Consider the following 25,171-nt stretch of genomic DNA (forward strand, 5'->3'; position numbering starts at 1 on the left):
TTTTGAGGTATATTGGTACCACCCTCGTGCCCTCAGAGACAACCTCCCCCATGGACAAAACTCAAACAGGACTTTTCCAAGGAAGCAGGGCAACTTAAGATCAAACAGTTAGACGAGGTTGAAAGGGCACCACTGGCGCATCACTACCCAGAGCTACAACATGCAGAGAACGATTTGTATTGGCAAGTGCCAGGGGTGGTAACAAGGGACAACCTTGAAGGCAATCAGTGTTGTCCTTGACCACAGAGAATACAAATGGATTGACATGCTTAAAAGTACGATTACTGAACTAAATGATGTGAACGAACTGAGACGCCGCTCGGTCCTTACACAATGATTCTATGAGCTTTTACACTCGAGTCATATCTGGATTCTACTGTGACCAGTGTGACCACTGTTCACATTAAACCTTAAGGCCTGGTTGACATTCAGCCTTGCATTCACACAGTGGGTGGCCCATTAAGTTTATAATTACCATTTTACACCTTTGTAAATAATGAATTAAGATGCATTTACTGACAATATCCCAGAGTTAATTATAGTTAATTTATGGCAGATACAGCACTGTTCACAGTCAATCGATCAATCAATCAATCAGGGTTTATAAAGCAATGCTACTTACCTGTGAGGGTCTCGAGGCACTGAGAGGGGGGCTGCTGATCAATCTGGGCACTGGGGTTCAGTCGAAGAGCCAGGTCTTGAGATCGTTATGAATTTGGTCAGCGATGGGGATTGCCTGATGTGGAGAGGCAATCCAGATCTGGGTGGCGAGTTAGGAGAAGGATCTTCCTTTGGTTCTGGTCTTGTGGATTCGTGAGACGGTGGCCAGGGCCAGTTGGGCGGAGCGGAGGTGTCAGGTTGGCACTTGGAATGAGAGGTGGCCGTTAACCGCATGCGTGCAGTGGTTATTTTTGCACTGTGCGGCTTTTTTCTAAAAGCCGCGTTACATGACGAGCTGAGCTCATCATGAGCATGCGAGCGGCGCAACTCATGACGAGCTCAGCTCGTCATAAGCGTGGAAGGGGTTAAGATATGCTGGTCCTGCATCGTCGAGGGCTTTGAAGGTGTGTGTGAGAAGCTTAAAAATGATTATTTTGTTGACTGGGAGCCAGTGGAGTTCTCGAAGATGTTTAGTGATGTGACTGCAGCTTGGGAGGTTGAGGACCAGTCTGGCTGTGGTATTTTGAACGTTCTGTAGTTTTCAGAGGAGTTTCTGTATGACTCCAGCATAGAGTGCAGTGCCTCTGAATATCTGATGAAGTAGGTGAAGCGTCAGGAACCACAATGAGGATATTGTGTTGAGCTGGCATTTCATTGAAAGCAAGGAGTCCAGTATGATCCTGAGGTTTCATGCGAGGTCCGTGGGGGTGGGTGATTCCCAATGCGGATGGGCACATGAGTCATCCCAAGCTGAAGGGGTGGGTCCCAGGATTAGGACTTTGGTCTTGTCCTGTTTGAGGCAATTGTCTTTCATCCAGTTTGCAATGGCCTTTATCCCACTGTGAAAGTTGTTTCTGGTGGTTGTGGGTTCATTAGTGAAGGGGAGAATCAGCTGCGTGTCATCAACATTGGAGGCAATGTTGAGTCTGTTGTTTCTGATGATGGTTGCGAGCAGAGCCATGTAGACATTGAAGAGGGTGGGGGTCAGGGAAGATTTTGGGGCAGCTGCTCTCTGTGGGTTCAGAGAGGAATGGTGGTAGTCTGACATTCTGTGTTCGACCGGTGAAGGACAAGTGGATTCAGTCCAGGGCCTTGTTGCAGATGCCGGCATCATGGAGTCTCGGGATTAGTGTGCGATGGGAGATGGTGTTGAAGGCGGCCAAGAGGTCCAAGAGGATGAGGGCTGCGGTTTCGCCCCAGTCGGGGAGGAAGCGGATGTTATCTGTGGCGGCGAGGAGTGTGGTCTCAGTGCTGTGGTTGCCTCGGAAGCTGGATTGGCAGATGTACAGGACATGGTTCACTTCGATGAACTCGGAGAGTTGGGCATTGATGACCTTCTCGAAGACCTTTACTGGGAAGGGTAGCAGGGAGATGGGTCTGAAATTCTTGAGGTTTGTCGGGTCGACGGATGGATTCTTCAGCAGGGGGTTGTTCTTGGCCTGTTTCCAGTTGTCGGGGTAGGTGGCATTGTCGATGGAACAGTTGATAGTGCAGCAAAGCTCAGGGGAGATGGAGATGGCTGCTCTGTGGAAGATGTGGTACGGGTATGGGTCCAAGGGGGCTCCGGAGAAAATGTTCTTCATGGTCTTCAGTGTGTCATCTGTGGTGAGCAGGGTCCAGTCGCGCAGGATCAGCTGGCATGTGGGGTGGTTGAGTGCGGTGGTGGGAGGGTCTTGGGTGTCAAAGCTGTCATAGATGTGCCTGATTTTGTGGTGGACAAAGTTGCTGAGTTTGTTGCAGACGTCCTTTTGAGGGTGGGGCGTCTGTGGTCTCGCTGTTGACCCTGGCAAACTCCTTGACAATAGTGAAGAGTTCTTTGTTGTTGTGTGCGTTGGTGTTGATTCTATCTTGGAGGGGCGGTTTCTTTGTGGTTTCCAGGAGAATATGGTGTGCAGTGACATCTTCTTTGAAGGTTGCATGGGTTTCCAGGGTTTTGTTCTTTCTTTATCTCTTTTTGAGTCATCTACAGGTTCGCCTGGACTCATGGAGGAGGGAGTGAACTGACTGGCTTTCTTGGAGTGTTACTTGTTGGGTGCCTTCTTGAGGGGTGCCAGAGTGTGGAGCAGTTGGAGATCCATTGGTGGAGGTTGGATGCTGAGGTATTAGCATTGGTGGAAGCTGGGGGAGTGGAGGTGCTGAGGGAGGAGGTGAATTGTTTAATGTTGACCTTGTTCCAGCGATGGTGGTGGGGCAGCGAGGGCGGTTGTGTACAGTGAGTTTGGTGAAGGCAAAATGAATGCAGTGGTGGTTGGTCCAGAGAAGTTTGGTGGTGTGGCTGTAGTTGGTGTTTTTGCCGGAGGAGAAAATAGGGTCGGGCGTTTGGCCTGCTGCGTGGGTTGGAGAGGTGATTAGCTGCTCGTAGCAGTTTGCTTGCCTGTTTGTTGGAGGAGTTCGTATTGACAGGGACTGCGAGGACCAGCAGCCCATTTTCACCACAGCTGTGTCCTCTTCCCTCATTGTTTCGCCCTTTGCCTGCACGTATTTATTTGACCACTCCTTCCAACCACGCGGGTCGCGCGCGGGCGCGCGCCGGGCGAAGCCAGGGCCAAGGGCGGGCCCGTTTTAGACAGAGAGAGACCGGACCGGGCCACCCCCCTTGGATTACTTGTTTGCACCGTGGTGTGAACTGGGCTCTGTGCCAATTGTGGAAACATTTGTATACCCTAATCGAGGAGAATGGCGGGTCGGGAGACCAGGAGCAAAGCAACGACGTCGGGTGGCTATGTAGCAGGTACATTGGACAATTTTATTATCAGAGCCAGCTCTCTTTTATCTCATGAAATAACTATAATGGAGCGGCGACTCTCCCAGAAAATTGCCACTGCCAAGAGATCCTCGCTGGGCCGCATACCAGATGCTAGAACACCTGAGAGAGGCTCAGACTTGCTTGCTAATGAACCTTCTGAGCGTGGTGATAACTTAATATCTAGTCTCCACGCTCTAGGGGTAGTGTCTCATTCCATAGAGATTCCACTCTACCAGCCATACTCGAGACTAATTTGCTACCCAACATGACTGATAATCCGCTAGTTGATAGCCTTGAAAAGCCAAACACCCGGCAGTTACGGGGGAACCGGGAGCGGGCTGTTCCAAAAAGGAAACGTGGGGCTCAAACACTTGGTGGGAGGAAGGCCAAACTCGCTAAACACTCTAGCCACTCTGATCCCAAGAGCATGGGGAAGGCTAATGAGGTCCCTATAGTTACCAGTGAACCCGCCACCCCCCTAGTAATAAGTTTGCCTACATCAATCCCAGGTGACCTAAATACTAGTACCACAACACAGGCAGGGGAGGTTTCATTGATTGCAAACATGGGTGCCCTCCTGAAGTCCTTGCTCAACCCTCTGGAAGTTAGACTCGCCCATATCGAATTAAGGCTGTCAAACATAGAAAAACAACAGCAGTTACTGTAGACTGTCTGAAAAAAGACAAGATTATGCAGGTGGGTGGGGAACCGGGTAATAACCAGGGGGGGGGGTGCCAACAGTTAATACTCATCCTCTAGCAACTTCATATCCTACAGTGCAGTGCACCCCTAATAGGAACCCCCCTTTCCCTTCTCCATGCTAAGGCCCTAACATTGGCTAAAAAGTCTAACTTACATGTTGGGCAAAACGCAGAAAAGGGCTGCACTCGAAGAAAGAAATTGATAATAGACGTACCTCCTGATGCAAGTCTCTTTGTAGTTGTTCTAGCGGGAGTCCCTGAGTTAGACGCTTCGGCCAGAGAATCATTTGCGTCACTCAAAAACAAAGTTGCCAGATGGCTGAATAAAAATAGACCTCTCCCTGCCCAAATTAGCAGCGGGATTTTGATGGTTAGAAGGGTGTCCTGGGTGGGCAACACTATTAAAAACACTAGTGGCGACTGTGTACTGGTTATCTTCAGGGACCCAAGGACCGTTTCCCACATATTTGACTGGCCGCATCGCGATCCTGAGACAACCATCCAGCCCCTTCCATTGTCCTTCTTTTATCCACCTGGTCTTCTGTGCTCTAACTTTGGGACAGAGGAGGGCTGGGTGAGAGTGGAAGCTAGAGGGGGGAGTAGGGGGATTAGGGCAGGTCTGATAATACCCATTTGTCTAGCCAATTTTTGAACCACAATCGGTACAGCTGCTTGGACATGGTCGATTGACTACAGTTCGAACATGTGGTGGCCTGTGGACCAAGGGTAACGGATGGATGTAACAACATTCCGACTAAGCCTAGTAGGAGTACCATATGTAGTCAACTGGCTAGGATTGAAGGTAGTAATCAGGTAGAGAGTAACCATTTAAGGCCACTGATATGCCCACCTTATGGTACCATTGACCAGTCTAATCCGGTTGTTGGTCCAAATATTTCATCTATTTCGCTGGGCACTTCAAACACTCTGAGATCTAATAAAATAGGTCCCAGGCTTCCCACTGGGGGAATGAATACTAGTGCCAACCCAGGCGCTCTGCTCATATTGTCTTGGAACCTGGCAGGTCTGTGCAATAAAATGTCTTGTCCGGAGTGGGGATCGTTCATAGACAAGAACGATGTATGTCTTTATCCAGGAAACTTGGGCCAGAGAGGAGCAAACACGTATTGGTTTTGCCTCATTTAATGTACCGGCACTGTGGGGGGGGAAGGGACGGCCGTCCGGGGGCCTCACCATTTGGGTGGGCTACCACTTGGGATGTAAGGCCAAGTCTCTGAATACACTGTCCGAGGATGTCCAATGTGTGGTCTTAGAGTGGCCAAATGCCGCCAAGCTCGCACAGGCAAATGTGACCTGTGAATATAACAAGTGAGTCGAGAATCATTGAGGAACTGTCTCTATTCCTAAATACCATTCCCTGTGGCACCTCGTTCGTAGTAGGGGGTGATCTGAACTGTCACTTCGAGCCACTAACAGGCTTGATGGATGGTGCAGTTCTGGAAGAAGATGATTATTGGGTAATACCATCAACAGCGGCCCCCTCACCCAGGTCATGGACACCCTTAGCCATCCAAATCATGGCACTAACACTCAACCATTCAATCAGGGCTTGTAATGGACGTGTGCAATCCGATATCCCCCCAAAATGCACATTCAATAAGCCGGGACAGGAGTCGCGGGTGGATTATATATTGGTTGAAACTTGTTCATGGTCCAAGGTTATTGACTTCAGGGTTATCCCAAGAGATGAGAGCGATCATAATGCGCTAAATCTGGAAATGTCCTTTCCTGGCATTCTTAAAGACAACTATGATGGCAGTGATGACCGTGACTTGAGGATGACTCTATCCAAGGATAGACGCAGAGTCAGGTAGGACAAATTAGTAGCACACCCTGAGGACGTTGCCAAGCTGTATGCTCGGATCGTCCCTGTATTTGAAGAGGTCAGTGCTCTAACCACGCAACCCCACTCCCCTGACATGCATCAAAAGCTTTGGGCTCTTCATGGGGACTTAACCAGCAATCTGGCAGAGGTGTTCAACCCCCACGTGACAAAGCGGACGATTAGGGGTAATAGATTCTCATGGTTCAATGCCGCCTGCAGAAAGGCGAAGGCAGACTTAGTTTTGTCTGTGAAGCAAAACACTTATAATTAATACACGCCAGGAGAACTGAATACAAGCGCTTAATGCGAGGTGCTAAGGTGGAATGGGACCATGATAACTGGGTGAATCTAACCGCTGCCCTTGCAACCAGAGACTCACGTAAATTTTGGTCAATTGTGAACACGGGGTCTGGCGAGCCATCATTGGCCGTTGAAGCAAATATAGCCGCCAATGTGTGGGAGGGTCACTACCGTGCCCTGTATGTAGCTGATAATGCTGAATTCATTGGGGACCCAGGGGGGACTTGCCAAATCCTACCCCCCAATTTGATGGGGATGATTTTACTAAGGAGGAGGTCTGTGTTGCAATATCCAAACTTGCAGCTGGAAAAGCCCCGGGGTTGGATAAACTCCCGGGCGACCTCTTTAAGCATGAACCCAAGGTATGGGCCCCATATTTATTAGTTATCTTCAATGCAGTCTTGAGGGGCATGGCGGTACCCTGTACTTGGCTGGGCGCAGAGATTGTCCCTATTTTCAAGAAGGGCTCTTCTCTGCTCCCAGCCAACTACAGGCTCATCGATGAACCACAAAAGATCTTCGCGAGGCTGATCTTAGATTGCCTCCAGGCCTGGATTGATGAACATTCAGTTTTGAGTCCCTACCAGGCAGGGTTTAGAAAAAATATATCCACAATGGACCAAATTTTCCACCTGACCCTATTGTTTTGGAAAACTGTCAGGATTGAGGGCGGTAGCCTATATATGGTCTTTGTGGATTTACGCGTGGCCTTTGATTTGGTCCCACAAGGGAAACTCTGGTCTGTGCTCCTAGAGCTGGGTATCCCACCCCAACTTTTGAATATACTAATGAGGCTCCATGAGGAGAATTTCTCAAGGGTTAGGTGTGGGAAGAATGGTTTGTTGTCATCTAGATTCCCCGTTGACAGGGGGGTGAGACAGGGGTGCGTCCTAGCACCCACTCTGTTTTGCCTCTACGCCAACGGGGTAATCGCCCATCTGAATGGGATACCGAATAGTGATGCCCCCAAGCTTGCTGGCAGTAGGGTGCCTGCGATTATGTTCGCAGACAACACACTGCTGCTGTCTAAATCTCCAATGGGGATCCAACGTGTGTTGGACGTTTTTGAGGCATTCTGTGTTGATCGGGGCTTAGAGATAAATGCCCTTAAAACTAAATTTATGATTTTTAATCCCCCTGCAACCACACGCCAAAACCCTGGTATAGGCACCACTAGGTTGGAAGGGGTTCAGATTTTCGAATATTTTGGGGTGACTATAAATGAAAGTATGACTTGGGCCCCCCATCAAATCAAATCCCAACTCAAACTGGCCCAACTAGCAGGGGGCATTCTTAAGCTTTCTAACACATCCACCATCAAACCTATTGGCCCACCCATGGAGATATATAAAATGCAGGCAAGGGGGGCAGTCACCTATGGCGGCAAACACTGGGGCTACTTGGGTAGACCCGAGATTGTTGTCACTGAAAATAATTTTCTCAGCTGTTATCCCTGCCTTCCAGTACTCCTCTGCTACCGCTGAGGCTCGATATGGACCTTAGATCAATAGACGAGGATCTGGGACTTAAACCGCTAACATTCTGGCGGAGGCTCTGGATTACACCGGAGCTCCTTAACTATAGGCAGGAACTTTCAGAAAGTTTAAGCCTACCGAATGTGGGGAAATTCCCATGGTTTAATTATATAAAAAATGAATGATGGAAGTTGGGAGTACCACTACTGTGGTCCGATCCAGAGACAGCTTGTAACATGGTTTCACGCAAGCACCTGGCAAGATTATACTATGATAACAAATTAACTGCCTCTATACACAACCCACAAATCGGCACACTAACTGAATCTTTTTAAAAGTTTAAGATTTTAACTATTTTGAGCATGTCTTGGGTGATATTTTTCCGATTTTAACTAGAAAATTATACCTACAATGGACATATGGCACCCTACCAATTAGAGTCCTTACCAGCAAATGGTGCCTATCTTCGCCAAAAAACTGCCCTGGTTGTAATTGCGATCTGGAAAATGACCTGCATATTTTGTTTTTTTGTCCAGCGTACCAAAAGTCAAGAAGGTATTGGCTCATACCTCATTGTAAAAATGTGGGATTTACTCATTGTATGCAGGCTTATAGAATTTTTAAAACAGATCTAACCAGTCCGATTGTTTTTGCCGTAGCAAAATTTTTGACAGCAATGTGGCACAAGCGCACGTTTTTGACAAATATTCTTTAAATGTATTCGCACAAGAACTTTATAATTGACTGCTATAGAAGATATAATGGATGTACAGTAATTGCTAGGTTTATTAAGCATCAATTTGAACTTTGTACTGTTGTCAATTTGCTCGTGTTTAATTGAAATCACTTATCATCCCTGTATATTGTACTTTTTTAACAAATGTTTTGAACATCTTTTATGGCAAAAAATGTGCCGAAATAAAGATATATGAATGAATGATTAGCTGCTTTAGTCCTATGTTGGAGAGGTTCTCCATGAGGGATGCAGTGTTCTGGGCATTCTGGGTTGTTCTGGGTTGTCTAGATGGAAGTTGAGGGTGCCGACAAGCATGTAGTCTGTGGGTGCGAGAGCCTGGGGTGTGACAAATTAGACAATGGCATCAGTGAATGTCATGCAGCTAGATCTGCTGCCATAGCATAACCTGCGCTCTGAATTGAACAAATATCTAATGTGAAATCAGGAAACAGCTCTTGCTTTATCCTTCCCCCTTTTTTTTCCTTTAAAATTGTGCGCTGCCACTTTTGATCAATATTCGCTTTTTAATACGTCTGTAATTAAAGAAACTGCCATGCTGTTTTACCTATGTTGCTTCTATTTTGATCCTTGCGACTGTGCCCCTTCATGTGTATGAACAACTGAAGTGATCTGTGACAAATATACTGCACTTCGGCATAGCTCATCATTTACATTTGCATATGTGTAATGTTGTAAAATGACAAAAAATGCAATAAACATATTCAAACAAAAAAAATCAGTGAATGTCATGCAGGGGCTGGGAGATCTGTAGACGTGTGTAATGTGGAGGGTGATTGGTCTGGATCTGGAAGTGGAAGTGGAGTTGTTCCATGGTGTTGGGTCGTCCAAGTGGGTGGCCAGGCAGAGGGTGTTTTTGTGAACGATTGTGATGCCTCCTCCTGGTTGGTTGGTGCGGTCCTTGCAGGTGAACTTGTAGCTATTGGGGATGGTGGTGGCAAAGTCTAGGCCAGAGCTAGGGTTTCTCCAGGTTTCCGTGATGAAGGCGAGGTCAGGAGAGATGGAGTTGAGAGGTCCCAGATTTCTGTGTCTTGCTTGTAGAGGAAGCACGTGTTGAGGAGGATGCAGCTGAGCCGGTCAGGTGCACTGTTGGTCAGCCAGGCAGCGGGAGGAGCGGGAGTGCAGAGGTGGGCAAGGATGCAGCTGCAGTTGCAGCCGGCGAAAGGTCCTTGAATGTCCTTCAATGGCAGGCGGCGTGGCATCCGGTGTTGAGGGCGAGGAGGGTGCTGTTGTCGTACCGGTGAAAGGTCCGAGGACCAGGGCCTGTTGTGCTAGGTGTACTCCAAGCACAGATGGGTGCAGACAGGCTTGCCTTTGGTGCACCAGCAGTGTGCCAGAAGCTGCCATTTGGTAGTGTGCTGGGGGCGGCACAGCTGGGAGGTGGGAAACACAGGGAGTAGGAAAGTGGCACTTGAGCGGGGTGGGGCTGCGGGGGATCACAGGGGCAGAGATCGGAAAGAAAAAAGGACAGAAACAAATCTAAGAAAAAAATGGAGAAAATGCAGAAATAGGCAAAAAAGAGTGACAGAGGGCAGACCAGCAGCACAGCAGTGACGCTCTACCACTAGAATACTAAGGATGAGGTGCAGGTGGGTGCCTGCAGGTGGAGGGAGGCCTCGCACCACTGACCTGAGAGTCAAACAGTCAGCCGCAGCATGGAGTTTGAGGGTAGCAGCTTCCTTGTGGAGCTGTGTAAAGAAGGAAGGAAGTCCACTGAAAGCTCAAACACTAATGCACATATAAAAAAGACACTTCAAACCCCTCAAACTTTTTTGCTGGTGTACAAATTAGTATCCTCCGTGAAAAGTGGACTCCTTGAACAGGATTTTAGAAATCTCCATAAATTTGGCAAGGACTCCAGGCTTCCTGCTTGGCTCAAATATGCGTGCATCAACCCATCAGCGATCAATCAGGGACTTAGAAAGAGAGTACTGCCTTAAAGTCTGGTTGAACTTCATCTCAGCTTTCACATAGTGCCTGGTTTAAGTTTACATTTAACCCTGTTTCAACTTTGTAGATAATGAATTGAGATGTATATACACTGACATGATTAAGTGTTAATGATGGCTAATTCATGATAGCTATTAGACATTGGGGGTTTTTTCCCAACTATGTGCGACCCAGCTATTACCCTGGTTGATTAATCTAGAAATGTGCCTAGCTGGACGATATGTGGCCCCGGTTAACTTAAACAATTAGCTTAGTGTGGATGGGTTGTCCACGTTGCTTGGCTGCAGTGCAATACATTTGCCCAAACAGCTCCCGACAAGATGCGCTGGTGAGGGTATAAGAAGCGAAAATTATGTCCAGCTATCCTTTCTTTCCTCCCTTGCAATTATCTGTGTATAGTAACTCATTGGGGCATAACATAACAAATGTGTATTTGAGAAGCGCACGTTCAGCCATAGGCCTCTTGAAGAAGAATAGCAGATATTTTATGTCATCCAACTCAATGGTAATCATATTAACAACCTCAGAAGTATGAAAGTCTGAGTGAACCCACTGGAATTTTAACCTATGAACAGAAGCCCCTACTGTGGATGATTTAGTCCACTAAGCCACCAGACCCAGAAGATAAATGGGTCCTATTTGGCTTCAGGTAAAACATGTGCCGGTTAATGGCTCAGATCAAAAACCCTTGTTTTCAGCATTTTATACACTATAGAGCGTCCAGTTGGTTTAAAGTGTGTGTCAATGTCTTGACAAAGCAGACCCAAATGCCGGGTCTATGTTGATGACTATCCCACAAGATATGTGATAGCTCAAATCCTGATGAGCTTCGAATTATGTGTCCTTAAGCAATAGGTGTCCTTTTGTATTTGCCATATCTCCCTCTTTCTTAAAGGAATTTTTAGACACGTACAGTTTAAACTGTGGTGTTTGCTCCCAATCTTACCAGGCTGCTTAAACGCTAACAATGTGAGCATTTGATTACATTGATGAGGAAATCTAAAAGTCGAAGTTTCAAATTTTAATCCGCCCATGTTAATGTGCTTCAGTGTAAGTAAATTATGTACTTCATTTCATTCATATGTCTCCCCCTGAAAAGATAAAACAATCCGATTTAAAAGTGGAATTATGCAGGTGATCATGAACACATTATAAGCACACAATGTAACCAAGGACATACTTTTAAATGTCTCTGAGGTGGGGCAGCTAGAGAACACAGGACACAGGCAATATGCAAAATAGGATGACTCTGCTCGGCCATAATGACCAGAAAGAAACATTAAACCTGAAAAGACACCTTCAAGGAATGCTAACCTGTGCCAAAATCTGCACCCAACTAGTCCTGAACTGGGAACATTTTGCATGGAGGGTAAACACATTAACAACTGTTTTGATTCACAATGTACCCCAATATAGGCCTGGGTAGTCACCTAACCTCTCACCTACATTTACCCTGCCATTGTACTACATAACAGGTTTTGTAATAAACTTTTACCTAGTTAGGTGCTAAATACATTTTGTGTGGTTTTCTCTGAAAACGAGCCTAATTTATTATGCATGATGATTCTTGGAATCACAGCAGGACTACCATCTTCTGTATAATAACTATGTATAAAGGTAATCCCTATCACCATCAACAGACGACATGACACAGCAAGGTAGAACCCCTGAGGGTACCTTTTAGGTATATAAGCTCCATATCTTTGCTGGGACAGGCAGAGGAGAAAGACTTCCATGCTGATACGAGATGCTGAGGTCCCTGCACGCAGTTGTCCAGCATGCAGTGATCTGACATCCCTTGCGGGGTGTCCAACTCAAGTCCAAGATGGGATCCCTTATTTTCTCACTTCAGGGAATGGGGCTGCATTTATCCTATGGGGATTCTTGGTTATACACCTACATACATGCTAGGCAAATTTAGGTACATCTAGTTAGGGTTAGCATCATAGGAGCACGCATTATTACTGTCATTTATCAAAATACCTGCATATATCTATTGTTTTAGCACAATGGTAGAATTCTACCATGTATTTGCTTTTTTGGTGCTTATAACCGTATATATCTGTTTCTGTATTATGTTTGTTGCAGCATATATATTTTACACTAGAATAAAGCTGGTTCAAGAAATGCTTATTGAAAAATGTCCCCATCGTTTATTCTGTGTATCTCCCTGAGACAAAGTGAGCACGAGTGACTGAGCGAAAAGTACTGTACAGTTTCCACGATCCCTGAGAGGACAGTGTTGTCATGTTCGATAGTTGCCAGAAACTATTTTATGCTTGTTTTAATTTTTCTTTTTTTTTTCTTTTTTATTTGCATTTCATTATATAGTACAGTACATATGTATCAGACATCACAGGAAAGAAACATCATGCTGGTTGCAGCTCATGGCGTCTTTTATTGCAATGCCATAGTGCGTACCCTATTTGTCAGTTCAGTGAGTAGCACCGCTAATGTGGGAAGGTATAGAAATAAAACATGTGTCCATGAGAGATTGTCTGTGGTCTGCACTGAAAACTGAACGTGAATTCTCATCTCCAGCCCTGTGGTCAAATTGTTACTATACTTGCAGATAACGATCAGAACTCTTCAAACTGGGGGAAGAACAGGGGTACACTGTGTCTGAAATGGTATCATATAATCAGGGCCAGCGGGTGAACACTTCCATGTTGAGCTGCTGAGTGTGCGGCGCTGTGTAAGGGAGTCCAGGGCCTCGGATCGGGAGCAACATAGGAATCGTATGCCCCGGGCTACTGTCTCCAGCCCATGAAGTGGCTATTCAGCGGGGGTGTTGCTATGGATGCCATGGTGTGCGTATGTACTGCAGGGGTGCCAGGGCTCTGGGATGGCGGCTCTTCCACCACTTCTTGTTTAAAGGAGTGTAATAACATAGCCCATGCCATGGATATGGGATGTTTGCCGGCGCCTTTAAGCTCTTCAGAGCGTAGCACCTCCTCCTCCGCAGCCCCCCACTTGTTAACCGCCCCCCACCAAGCTGCTATCGGGAGTCCCCCCGGTGCCCTCCAGTGCATTGCTATGCCGTGTTTAGCTAACAACAGTGTCAAAGACGTGAATCACGTCTCCACTTTCATTGCTTTGCGGCGCTTGTGTATGCCCAGTACGCAAGCCTCCCATGTGTGAATGTCAGTGAGTCCCGTGACTGCAAGAAGGGTGAAGTTCTGACACTGTGCCAATAATCGCTGAGCACCGGGCAGTCCCAGAACATGTGGAGAAAAGATGCGGCGGACATGGGGCATCTTGGCAATACTGTTGGAGTTTTCTGGTGTCTAATAGGCGCGATGTAGTATTTGAAGTTGTATGCTTTTAAAACAATAGTTATGAGATACTTTTATGGGGAATTCTAATGCCCGTTCCCATTCCCTGTTGTGTAGGGGCCTCTGGAATTCAGCTTCCCTTTTTTCTCGAAGGGGAGTGTTGGTGATGGACATCAGGGCCCGCACCGCCTTGTATATCCAGGTGACCTGGGCCCATCCGTGACAGTGTGTGTATTAGCGGATGTATGGGGGGCTCAGTATCTATTGTGTGCCACATAATACAGCAGTCTTCTATCAGTTGCAGATGCAGTAGAAATTGTCCCCTAGGAAGCTCTAATTCCACTGCCAATTCCGCGAATGTCTGCAGCTTTCTATTCGAATAGAGACTGTCGACCTCTGTAACTTCGTGTGCTCTCCAGTCACGAAGCATCTGCACAGTGTAATGTGCCCGGCCTCTAGGAAACCCCACCAGTGGCAGGACGGGAGAATACATGGGCGCCTCATGATTTAGTCGGTGTATGCATGGCAAACAGGCTTGTGCTACCGTCAGCTGGAAGGGCCAGTCTCATAATGTCTCTGCCCCGGGTAGCAGCATGAGAAGTATGGTTGGGGTTGGAGTGGGCCCAACTGTTGTGGCTGTTTCGCCCATCTCGTGGCCCGCTGTCCATTTCGAAATCCACTGAAGCTGGGCTGCTAGAAAATAGGCCTCAAAAGAGTGGGCGCACAAGCCCCCCTGAGTCAAGAGCAGCTGAAGCTTGGCAAGGGAAATTCTCCTATGGCCCGTACCCCAGATAAGAGTGCTTAGGAGGACATCTAGTTTGCGGAAGAGGGCTCACGAAGGGACCACCGGAAGGACAGTGAAAAAGTAAAGTAGGCGCGGGACCAATATCATTTTGGCCACTGTGATTTTGCCAATAACAGCAAGTGGAAGATCTTTCCAGAAGTGGATGGAAGCCCTAATACCAGCCATCACGCTGCGGTAATTCCCTTCATAAAGGTCTTGCGGTGTGTGGTATAACCGCACACCTAAGTACCGTACTGCTTGAGGGCTCCATGAAACCACGATGCCACCTAATTGTAACGGAGGAGGAGGGAGAGCATCAACAAGAGGATACACCGTTGATTTAGACCAATTCACGTTGAAGCCCGTCACTGCTTCAAATTCTTAGAGTAGGTGAATGATAGGGTGAGATCTGGCGCAATATTGCAGATATAAATAAGCACATCATCCACGTGGGTTGTGTCCGCTATATGGGTACCGCAGCCTCTGCTCTCCCCGCAAAGATGGGCTGCTAGCGGCTCCATCACAATGGCGAAGAGCAAAGGAGAGAGCGAACAACCCTGGCGCGTGCCCCTCAGTACAGGGAAGGATGGCGATATAAGGGGTCCAAGCCTCACTTTAGAGGTCGGTGTGGAATAAATGAGCTTTGTGTACGCAAGGAGGCGGGGTCCTACTCCCATTCGGCATAGGACCCGACAAATGTAAGGCCATGAAAAAGTGTCAAAGGCCTTTTCCAGGTCCAGGACCAGGCACGCTATGCGAGGAAAGCGGTCTCGGATCTGGTCCTGAACGTGAAAAAGATGCTGGATGTTGTAGGATGTGTTTTGGTCCCCTGAAACAAAATCACACTGATACGGGTGGATCAGTTTTGTGAGGACTGTAGCGTATCTGTCTGCTAGTATCTTCCCGAAGATTTTGTAGTCAGCCGGCAGGAGGGCGATGGGCCGATAAGAGCCCATATGTCGTGGGTCTCTATCCAGTTTGAGGAGGGAGACTATAAACGATTCACAGATGGATTGTGGCAGCTGACCTACCTCTACTGCCGCCTGAAACTGCGCTGCCAACTGGGGAACTAGCTGCGTTAAAAATGTCCGGTAGAACTCCAATGGGAGACCGTCTAGCCCCGGAGCCTTATAGGTGGCTAACGCTTGGAGCGCCTGTTTAATCTCAGCTGCGGCTATGGGGTCATCGAGGTACGCTCTGTCATTGTGTGTAATACGAGACATAGGGTGTTTGGTCAGGAAACGAGTGAGGTGATCTCTGTCCACTGGGGGCGGTGCAGCATATAGGTGTGCGTAATGCCATTGGAAGGCATCTAGGATAGAAGTCCATGTGTGTGGAGAAGTGTGGCTCACTGGTTAGAGGAGGCAGACCTAGAAGCAGAGGTCAGCCCGGGACCAGGGTTCAATTCCCGGATCGGCGGGGTCTTGAGTCCTAAAATGTCCATGGACTCGATAATTCTCGCTCCGGTGCCTACTCGATTCACGGGTTCACACTCTGCGACTCTGGGCAATAGCTTGCTTAATCTCCACAACGGCCCCTCGCGGCGGGATGCCTGGCTTTCACCTTGCGGATACCCTGCCGGGGTTATCTCACAGGGGAATACCAGGACGGGTTCCCTAAGCAAGCGCTTAGAAACCGCTTGGTGATTTGCGCTATATAAATTCCTGTACATTTACATTTACATTTACATTTAGCAGCGTATTCCCCGCAGTGAGGATCGTTGTGAACGGTGGGAGGGTCATGTCCTGGTTTATTACCCACACCAGCAAAGCACCTGCTCTATCACCCTCTCAGTGTACCTGCGCTGAGTACGCCCTAAAATTATAGCGCCGGATATCGGCCAGTGCTTCAGCATATGCGGTTTTAGCTTCCGCCACTTGGGTGGGAGTGGTTGCAAAGGTGTCCGCTGCGCGCGTAAGTGTGGCCAGCGCACGCTCTGTTTCGTGTATGCGGCGCTCCAGGACATGTCGCGCCCCCGCGATGTGTTTCATGCAGGTGCCCCTAATGATCACTTTAAATGCGTCCCATTCCGCGGCCCGAGTGGTGGCTGTGTACGTGTTCTCTTGAAAATAGTATTGTATGTGCTCTGCTTGTGCCTGCCGGAAGATTGGCTCCTCTAGGCAGTCCCTGGGTCATCATCAAGTAGGCACCGGTGGTCGGGGCAGGCGCCAGGCAAGCGTGAGAACATGAGCATTGTGATCTGATAGGACCCTCCCCAGATATTTAGCCTCTGAGATGGTGGGGAGGATAGGGGGGGGACACAGCAAACTGTTGAGCCAGACCTTGAAATCGTGTGGTATGGAATGAAATTAGCAAAGCTGTGTGGTTGGATATTTGGAGCACCAGGCATCAGTCAGTGCCCAGTGGGCTGCCCACGCTGCAAAGCGTTTTGCTTGCATTACTATTGAGGATGTGAGGTGTGGCGGGTAAGACCTGTCCAGTGACGTGGTTTGCACACAATTGTAATTCCCTCCCAGGATCCAAGGCGCCTGAGTATAAGAGCTATGTGGTAGGGAAAGTGCAACCCAAAATTTACTCTGGTCCACATAGGGCGCATAGATGCTCCCCAAGACCACTGACTGGCTATCCAGCAGTCCCTGCAAAAGGGTGTTGCGCCTGCCTGGGTAAATCATTCTAGATTGCTCCTGGAATGGAATCCCTGGGCATACCCAGATAAGGGTCCACGCGCGTAGGCTGAGTATGTGGTAGCACACAGGGTGCCGCGCCAGAGCTTGTGCAGTTTCACCTCTTCCCCTGCGGTCAAATGAGTCTCCTGTAAGAATGCAATTTGCACCCTCTGCCACTTAATGTAAGCGTACACTGAGTAACGCTTGCGTGCAGTGTGCATACCACTCACATTAAGCATGAGTATAGTAATGGTGCCTTAGTGTGCCATTGCGAGCTAAAAGGGTTTGGAGGGGGATGAGGGACTGTAACTGCCAACCCCATGTCGAGGCCCATCCTGTACTCCCTAGGCGCCGATTGGATGTTGCTACGGCTTTTTGAGGATGAGGAATATTGACACAGTGTGAGTAAATGTGAGAACATGGGGAGGTTTAACTGGGGCAGGGGAACATCCCCAATGCTGGGGACCTACTGCAGGGGGCGGTACGTTCAAAAGTACCCTGATGTAAGAAGAGAGCTTGAAAACGTTTATGGGGGTGGCGTTGCATGTCTGCGAGGTTGTGCGCCGTGAGGGCTTTAGCATAATTATTGTGCGTCAACTGGCCTGTAAAGAGATCGATGTATGTGCTGGGGGCGTTATGCAGGCACCCTGCTACCATTTGAGGTACCATAGTACTGCTGACTAGGAAGCCACACCTACAGAGGCTACTGGGGCCCAGGTCAAATCATGGTGTCAGCAGTCTGAGAGGTGACCTGGGGTGGAGTGACTGAGTCTGCTCTGGATTGTGATCCCTCACTGTCGGCTACGTCATCTGAGGAAAACAAGTGAGGGGCCCAGTTCATGTCCTCCACTGGGGACGAAGACTGGAGTTCCGCCACGTCTTGTAAGGCTTTCCGTTGTTCGCAGATGATTTGATCCAGGTCAGGTGATTCTAGAAGTTGGGGCTGCTTTGTAGTGTCTTTCCCTTGGTTGCAGCGCCGTCCGTCGCCGAGCACGCGTGGCCTCTTCAGCCGGACGCTGTGTACAGTTTTAATCCACCCAATCATGGGCCTCTTCAGCAACCTCGTAGAAAACGTAGTACTGTATGTTTTCTGCACGCAACCCGTGCTTCACCTCCAGGAAAGATGATCTTTTCTGTTGTACAGCTCGGGAATAGTCCGGAAATAACATGATCTGCTTGTTTTCTGCATGGATGGGGCCGGATTGCCAAGCTGCCCTCAGTACTACATTGCTGTCACGGAAATGTAGATATTTTGCATGTATCAGTCGGGGTGGGGCCCCAGGTGGAGGCCTGCGCGCTGGAACCCGATGGTTTTTTCGATGGAGAAAAAAGCTTTGCGGTCCGTACTCGGAGTGAAAGATTTTGTCCACATTTCCATATACTCCACAGGGTTAGTGCCTTCGACACCTTCCAGGAGCCCCAGTACGTGTATGTTGCAGCGCCTGGAGCGCTCCTCAGGTCATCGACTCGCTCTTCCATGGCAGTCATACGGCCCAGGAGGGTTTGCAAGGTCTCGTGGTGAGCCTTGACAATGGGTTGAACAGTAGCCATCATCTTCTCTCCATCCGTTACCCTGTCAGCCAGTTTACGATGATCATCGCGAAGGAGACTGATATCGGTCCCCAGGGTGCCTAGCCTTTCTTCCATGGACACCAGGAAGCACTCGATGGCTGCCAGTACTTGATCCAGTTTGTCCGACAGGGATTGGTCTGAGGATGATACCGTCATCTTAGACGAGGCTCGGGCGTTCGGAAGATTTTCCAGCATGGTCTCCAGCACCGTCGTGCTCGACAGGACTCTCTGCTTCCTCATCTGGTATTTGCAAGGGCGTTCTGTATATTGTGTGTCACACTTATCTGGATCGGGCGCGACAACTACCCCAAGTTCTGCCCCCTGTGATCCAGGCAACCCTCCATGGATGGTCTCTGTCTGTTGTACTTCGCTGGGGGGGAGCCAAGGAGACAGTGTTAAAGGGAGAGAGTGGAGGCTCTCACAGGTAATCCTAGTGCCCGCTAATCCACTCCCATTTGGACCACCTGCGTCGTGAAGTATTCCAGGCTACTGCGGACTCCCGCTCAGGGCTTCCCTCGCAGGAAGCGCCGTGCCTCACCTGAGGGGGCCTGGTCCGCAAGGTTGAATAGGAGAGGGACAGTTGTAATAAAACCAGACAATTCATATAATCTAGTTTTAGGCTACAGGCATTTGAACACTTGAACAAAAATATTTGCAGTACAGAATGCACACAGTGCCACCAGTAGGATATATATATATATATATATATATGTTTGAACAAAATATGAATACACGGTACACGCCTCGGTAAGCTTCAGCTCTTTACTTGGACAAAAGCTCTCCTCCTTCTACGCGTTTCGAACTTCACATTCTTGGTCACGGTAGTTTACAGAGTCCCTTGTTTGTTTCACTTTATATTCTCAGTATCCACTGTTACCCATAATGAGGCATTGTGGTACTGGTAGTTCAAATTTACAATTTATCTTTATTATTCACATTCTTTAGGCACACACAAATGTTTGTAGCAGTATTTCAAGGCAGCACTTGACAATGTAATGCATTGTCATTACCAATCAGTCTTATATGGATGTCGATTAACATAGCCTCTTTCCGTTTTTTGGCAAAAAATTGCTGGTTCCAAATGCTTCTGTAAGTCATGTTGAACTCCTCAATGAAAAAACCATACTAATGCTTGTATTAGTTATTATTCATCCGACCCCGATTTTGTATCAATGCCTGTGAGTATAATAATCATATGTTCTGGGTTTGTGATCCGGGCAGAGTGCCCAAATTCACAATCATTTATTTAATACCCAGTAATCCTATTAGTTGGTAAACAGTATGTTTAACATTATTGCCCTAAAGCATAGCAATACAACTTTTTTGTTGGACATTTTGTGGGCTGAATGTCCCACTAACAGACGGCTAAGTGCATCTTTTAGTCAACATTTATGTCTTGCCTCGAAGTCAATCAGTGAATAATTATAACATTATAAAACTAAAGGTGCCTAAAGGAAGAAAAAGAACTACTAGTGCTAAATACATCCACTGACATTTCAAAAACGACATTCTCATTAATAAAAGTTATAATTACAGTTTCAATGTTATCAATTGGTCATATTTCTTTGAATATGAACAGATTCTCAATGTCCACAGACAACGTCCATTTTGTTGTTCATAGGTGAACATACATTTCCTCGTCCCCATTAAGATCAATGGGAATCTTTGTTTTTAGCCTGATGATTAGTTTCGATTCGAGGCGTCTTAACTTGAGTTTTCCGTTTCTACCCCTCTCATGTGGCTGGAAGGTGGCCAAGCCAGAGTATTGCATGTAGAGCCTAGTTTTTCCTCTGTGGGTGGCCATATGTTATGCCACGGCATATGACATGTCTTGGTTAACAGTGGCTCGTATATATGCTCCAGTATCCTCTTTTTGAGTGGGCAGATTGTGCTGCCAATGTATCTTTTTCCACAATGACACTCAATTAAATATACCACATCGATGGTGTCACACGTTATGGTCTCTTTACTCTCAAATTTGCGCCATTTAGGATCTATGATTGGTTTCAAATGTTGTCCTATCTTGCAGGCCTTACATACCATGCACTTCACAAATCCCCTTTATTTTGATTGTTACTACGATTCTTGTTTTCTCATCACAAAGTGGCTGTTTACAAGTGTATCGGACAACAATGGTGCCTTCCTATATGAAATCAGGGGATGATCACCCACTAGATGGCCAATGTCCGGGTCTTTTTTGAGGACACTCCAATAATTGGTTACAATTTGTTTGATTTGAAAACTCTCTCTGCTGTAGGTCAGCATTAATCGCGGTGTGCTCCCTGATTCATTGACTGTTTGCTTGTTTTTGTGTTTTCTGTTGTCTATCAGGGTCTCTGCCTGAGTTTTCAATCTTGCTTTTTGTTCACCCTGATAGATATCTGTGTTAGTACCCTCTTTGGACCGATCGTTTCTTGGTTTCCTTGAATTTGATTTCCATTTCCTTTGATTCTGAAAAGTTTCTTTTCCTCCTGATAAATTCCCCATGCTCTTTTTGAGGGATTGAGGATGAAAGCTCGAGCCGTGTAACACACTGTTGGTAGCGGTCCTCTTCCTGTAGACTGTTGTGTGTATTTTGTTCTTTTTAATATATACCTTAGTGTCCAAGAAGTCAATCTCTTTGGACTAATGTTATGGGTAAAATTCAATCCCACCTCATTGTTGTTCAGAATCTCCATGTATTGCAAGAATTCTGATTCAGTTCCTCTCCACAGTAAAAAAAGATTGCTGATGAATCGTAGCCAAAAAGCTACTTTGGAAGTGAACTGGTTGTTTTCTACTCTCTAAGCTATGTTCTTGTCCCACCAACCAATCATGAGGTTGGCATAGCTTGGAGAGAAGGAAACTCCTATAGCAGTTTCACAGCATTGAGAGTACAACTTTTTGTTAAATAAAAAGACATTGTTCTTGAGACATAGTTCGACCATTTCCATTAACATGGTAGTATGTTTGAATTCCACTATTGGTCTCTGTTTTAGGAAGTATAGGGCTGCCTACATCCCTATATCTTGATCTAGGGACGTGTACAGCGCAACAACATCAATTCTCACTAACAGATAGTCCGGTTGCCAGGTGGTTCCCATTAGAATCCTCAAGAAATCCCCTGTGTCCTTAATGTAAGAGTTGAGAGTGGGAACAATTGGTGCTAAAAAGTAATCAACATAAGAGGTTTAGTAAAAGTCCTATGCACTTTTGGCAGAAAATATATTGTGGGTATAACCAGATTCTCTACCATTAGGAATTTACTCCCTTCATCATTCAGCAGGCTATCCTCATGCCAATGTCTGATTTTTTTTACATAGATTGATGGTGAGATCATTGATTGGATTGTGAGTCACCAGATGGTAATTCTCCGTGTTGTTCAATTGGCGTAATGCTTCATTTATGTAATCCTGTTTGTCTAGGATGACAGTGTTACCTCCCTTGTCTGCTGGCTTTATTTCAATGTGGTTGTTTTTTTATAACGACCTCAGAGCAAGATAGATTTTCTTTTCGTTTGGTATGTTGGTATTGCAATGCCTGTTCATAGTGATTCCCATCTCTTCTAAGACTTCAGTGTCTGGTTTAGTCATTTCATCTATGTTGTGGGCTAGTTCATATGCAGTACTCAAGCTGTGGATTTCCGCTATGGTATATGGCTGTTCTCCCTCTGATATCGATGTTTCTGATGTGGTCACATTCGTCTCTGGGATAGTTGGTAATTTGGTAAAGAATTTCTTTAATTTCATGTTGCAGATATATTTGTACATGTTTATCTTAGTTTCCACCGAGTCTTGATGTCTTTCTGGACTGAATATTAAAACTTTCTTTAACAGACTACATTCAGCATCCGTTAGTGTGTATCTTGACAGGTTGATGTTTAGATTATGGTCCTTGCCTGTGGATGCTTTATTCTTTACTTTCTCATCACAGTACGATTGCGAAGATGATATCTTTTTGTTCTTTCTTAGGCTTCTACTTGTCTTCCGTCGTTTTCTCTCTGGGTTGGTGTACCCCTCCTCCTTGCTCTTTTTCTTCCAATTGCCCAACCTCTTCCTCTTCCCCTTGGATTTTGTTGATCCTGGGATGTCATGAGTGATGTCATGAGTGATGTCACTGACCATGTCATGAGTGATGTAATATGTGACGTCATCAGCAGTGCATTGCAGGCGCGCGAGTTATAGTTAGCTGAACTAACTATAACGGGGGAATTTCAATGGTTTTGTATGAGAGAAATGTCCAGCTAACTATAAAGCCCCTGAAACCTATGGTTTTTTAAGTGCATTTCTAAGGTTTTTTAAATGCTACTTCCTAACTATAACGTGCCTGAAACCTATGGTTTTTTTCAGTGAATTTCTAAGGTTTTTAAATGATAATTCCTAACTATAACCTTCTTGAAACCTATGTTTTTTTCAGTGAATTTCTAAGGTTTTTTAAATGACAATTCCTATTTATAATGTTCAATCAACATATCTGTTTTTTTCCATCTTTTTTAATTATCATCCCATTCTCACTGTAGTAAAAACTACAAACATTACCACTCTTCAATGTATTCCATCCTCCAAGAAAATCGCTACAAACCAGACCCACAACTAACTTTAATAATATACAAACTAGGCGTTCTCGTAGAAAAAAAAACACCACTTCCCAAACTTTCAAAAACAAACCAAATCTACAATGCTATCCAAGAAAAAAGGTGATAGTTCCATTTACCACTAACAAAGTAATATCAACATTTAACTAGTGTAAGGACATCGATGTACTGTGTGAATTACATCCAACTCACAACCATATCTAAAGACAAATATGTAATAGAGGTACTAATTATACACTTCCAATGTTGTAGATGAATCTAGGACCCTAGTGTAATTTTCCCGATTCATGTCCATATATAGGTATAAATCACCCTATCCTTATATAGGCATAGGAATCATAACCATATTTAGACTTAGCCTATGCAGTCCAAATACGGCATGGCTACTTCCACTAGTTCCGAGAATCCACAACGATTTCTTGGAAAAACCCGCCTTCAGCAGTCAGGAACTTCCCCTTGCTTGAACGTTGATTTATCCAAGAACTCAAGGAGTTTTCACAGAACTGAGTCTTGGATGACGTTATTATGTCCAACCTTACGTCAATCTTGGCACCTTTAAGGTATAAATATGCCCACACTTGCCCAAGCAAACACACGGTGGTTTGGAGCAGTTTGACTATCTACTTGCCCGAAGCACCCTGCTACAGAAAGTGCCGAAGGAAGCCGACCCTCCAGCAGACGCACTGAGAGAGACGCTGTCTTTTCTCCTGCCAAGAAATCCAGCTCAAGTGTTTCCAGGCTACCTTTACGGGTTGCTGGGAAATCGAGTCCTGAGAGAGAGATACAAGACCTCTTTCATTCTAAACCAAGGTACGGAGCTGATTAGACCCTTAGAGAATTCTTGGAATAGATTCTTGGCAAAGAATACTAAAACTAAGCTACACCTCACTTACTTCTTCCCTCGTACTAGACCTAGGCTAGGTACACCGGGGTAGGCGTATTTTAGAAGCACCAGTTGAGTACTTTTAGTCATAATTTTACTAATGTATGTATCTTGTGTAATTTTATAAGGCTTGGAAACCATACCATGCTTTTACAGTATTATTTTATAATACTATTCGTACTGTACGCATTATACTTTGCAACCAGTATTACGATTGTAGTAGTTCATTTCTTATGCATGAGAAAGAAGACTGTTCAATAAATCCTTTTATTGAAAACGCCCGTCTCTCTATGTCTCTGCACCTCTGGTGAAACGAAGCATGCACGATTGACTGAGTGAAATAACTATCTATTGTTTCCGCGACTCTAGAGATAGATTTCTTATTCTTGGGAAACAAAGTTGTCATGTTTATGCGGTTATCAGAAACGAATCCCTTCTTGTGTATTCGAGAACGTTTCTAGTGATCTCTGAGCTAGCTGGCACTCACAATTAAGTCTAATATACTCGGTAGAGACCTAGTCAACCTCAGTCCTATGTCTAAACTACAGGATATATTATTCCAATGCGCAGAGCCATCGTTTCTTTTTCTCTTTTAAAGTTATGGACACTGCTGTCCACTCTGCCGTGTACAACCAAAGCTGAATTCAAGTTGTGAACTCTGTTGCTCACAGTGTTTACACAAGGTAAGCAGAGCGGCCTAAATATACAATGCCTCCGAATAAATGCGTTAGAAATAAAAGGGCTTATTTACAAGCCCCTTGCGCCACTTTTGCATCAATTTTAACATGGGAAAAGTGGCGCAAGGAGCTGGTAAAACTGCCTCTTAGTTCGCAAGAAAAAGCACTCACCTCCAGGCTCTGCGAGTCAATGGGGTGCAACAGTCTAGGTACGCAATATTGAGAACTCACCGCTATGCAGTGGGAGTGCATGGGATATAGTACTTTGGAAGACACCTCCTTACAGTGGGAGTTGATGAAATACATTATCCTGAGTGTACAAATAAATAAACCAAAAATATGCTTGTG

The sequence above is a fragment of the Lissotriton helveticus genome, chromosome 6 (genome assembly GCF_964261635.1).
Source record: "Lissotriton helveticus chromosome 6, aLisHel1.1, whole genome shotgun sequence".
Lineage (NCBI taxonomy): Eukaryota > Metazoa > Chordata > Amphibia > Caudata > Salamandridae > Lissotriton > Lissotriton helveticus.